The 2500-nt window shown below is 40.1% G+C and overlaps 1 protein-coding gene across 1 annotated transcript in view; it reads left to right on the top strand.

Annotated features, from left to right (window-relative positions):
* Positions 1–2500, top strand: part of LOC117808918 (myelin transcription factor 1-like protein) — a 32238-nt gene that overhangs the window by 15744 nt on the left and 13994 nt on the right. The gene's annotated exons all lie outside the window — the stretch shown is intronic.

Raw genomic sequence — 2500 nt, 5'->3', positions numbered from 1 at the left:
ATTCTCCCAGGATGCATAAAGTGTTATTCTTAGTGTTAAATCTGTGAGTTGCTGATCCAGAGAAACCGTCTTTCCCTCAGACCTCTGAGTTAGACCAGAGACCCCCCGTCCTCACAGATTTAATCTCTCTGAGCGTCGAGCTCTCTCTGATCCAGCAGAAGCTCCAAACTCTCAGAGACAGTTCTGAAAACAGGAAGTGATCCGGACGTGAACTGACTTGTCAGATGGATTTTGTGTCGGTGTTTCGGTGACGTGTGGACAGTGTTGAGCATGTCTGCCGTTCTGCATCGCCCTGCATGACTCCACATGTGTGTGTGTGTGTGTGTGTGTGTGTGTGTGTGTGTGTGTGTGTGTGTGTGTGTGTGTGTGTGTGTGTTGAAGGTTTTTTAATGTGTGTGAGGTTTGACCAGGAGGAGCTGAGGATCTACTGCACAGGATTAAAGAGAGTTCATGGAGCAAGTGGGACAGAACTACAGAAGGTGATTAGGGACACTGAAAAAAATAAATGAAGGTCATTTTTATTTTATTTATTATTAATGTTCTGAGAATTTAATCTGAGAATTTAATCTGAGAATTTAATCTGAGAATTTAATCTGAGAATTTAATCTGAGACTTTAATCTGAGAATTGAATCTGAGAATTCTGACTTTAATCTGAGAATTTAATCTGAGAATTTAATCTGAGAATTTAATCTGAGAATTTAATCTGAGAATTTAATCTGAGAATTTAATCTCAGACTTTAATCTGAGAATTCAATCTGAGAATAGTTTTACTTTAATCTCAGAATTCAGACTCTTTTTCTCAGAATAATAATAATAATAAAAATTGACCTTCATAGTTTTTTTTTCAGTGTCCCTAATCCCGTCCCGTCCAGAACACATTCAGACTGCAGAGCGTTTTAAACACTCAGAGATCAGATCCCTTCCCTCCTCAGGTTCTGGTCTTTGTTTCGTGGTTCTGATCCATCTGTTAAAGTCTGTGGTCTGGTGTTTTCTCAGGGAGAGGAGAGGAGGTTCTTTTTCTTTTGCTTGAGTGTTTGTGTCCCCCTTTCTTTTCTTACTTCATCACACCTGCCCTGCCCGATGTCTGGTTTTGGTGTCTGTGCTGCTGATGCAACATGAACAGCATGAAGAATCAGTTTGATCCACTTGCTGCAAAAACTTATGAAACCACCTGCATGAGAACACCTCCGAGTCTCCAGACCTGCACGGACATGTAATCCCGAAGCGTCAAAACCTGGGGGAATAAAAAATATAAATCCAAAGAAAAACAAATTAGATCTCACAAAATATTAGACTATGACAAAATCAAAACTCAAGTTTATTTTGAAAGTTGGTCGTTTCTGCAGACACTTCCTGTCCCGTGTCTCCTCTAAAGATGGAGCGGTTTTAAAATCACTATCACATGACTTTAGTGAAAGTATGACCTGAAACATTTCCTACGGTGGCCCTGAGAGCTCACAGCACTGCAACTTAAGAAAACACATGCACACCTCCTGTCCCCACCTCACAGATCCAAGCACTGAACCTGGGGGGACAGAGCCTTCTCAGTAGCCGCCCCCACCCTCTGGAACTCACTCCCCTCCCATATCCAAAACTGCTCTGACCCCCTTCAGCTTTCAAATCTCTTTTAAAAACTCTCCTTTTTAAGTTAGCTTTTCATTTGTGATTGAACTGTTGTTTTGTTTGATTGATTTTGTGTTGTTTGTTTTTTGCTTGTATTGATTTTAACAATATAAAATAAATGTATTATTATTAATTATTATTAAATTAAGAAAACATCTTCATCAATTTGACAACACATGCACAGCATTTAGAAAGACCGCAACACAAAGGAAGTGTTTCCAGAGGACACTTAAAAGTGATGCACACTTCTGGAAAAGCTTGTTGTTGACTCAGATTTTCAGTCACAGCGTTATTAAGGTTCTCTCACCATCAGTGGTGTTGGAAAGTGAGACAGAAAAGTAAGTGAGATAACAAGCGTGTCCGGACTTGTGCATCACTTTTAAGTGTCCTCTGGAAACACTTCCGTTGTCTTGTGGTCTTAGCAGCGTGTTTTCTAAATGCATGTGTTGTCAAACTGATGAAGATGTTTTTCTTAATCTGCTTGTGTTTGGTCTTTTTAAATGTGTTTTCTTAAGTTGCAGAGCTGTGAGCTCTCAGGGCCACCGTACATTTTACTCTGAAATATGAAATCTTGCCATAAATACTCCTTAATCCAACACCACATGTCAGTGTACCGTCTCTGCACAGGGACCTGTTGAACTCTGACATCCTGAAGTTTCTCTGTAAATATTTAAACAACAGAAGAAGAAGAAGAACACAAACTTCCACACTAACAGTTCCTCTAATGCAGAATGGTTAACCTCCGTACATTCATCACCTCACGCCTTGTTCCTGCACCATCTGCAGAGTCATCAGCAGATCTTAACAGTGCATGACAAACTTTTGCTTCCAGTATGTTCTCGTCTCATGAAATTTCATGATTCAAATGAGCGCGCT

The sequence above is a fragment of the Notolabrus celidotus genome, unplaced genomic scaffold (assembly GCF_009762535.1).
Source record: "Notolabrus celidotus isolate fNotCel1 unplaced genomic scaffold, fNotCel1.pri scaffold_177_arrow_ctg1, whole genome shotgun sequence".
Lineage (NCBI taxonomy): Eukaryota > Metazoa > Chordata > Actinopteri > Labriformes > Labridae > Notolabrus > Notolabrus celidotus.
Note: the sequence above shows the minus strand (reverse complement) of the source record. Positions and strands in the feature narration are given on the sequence as shown.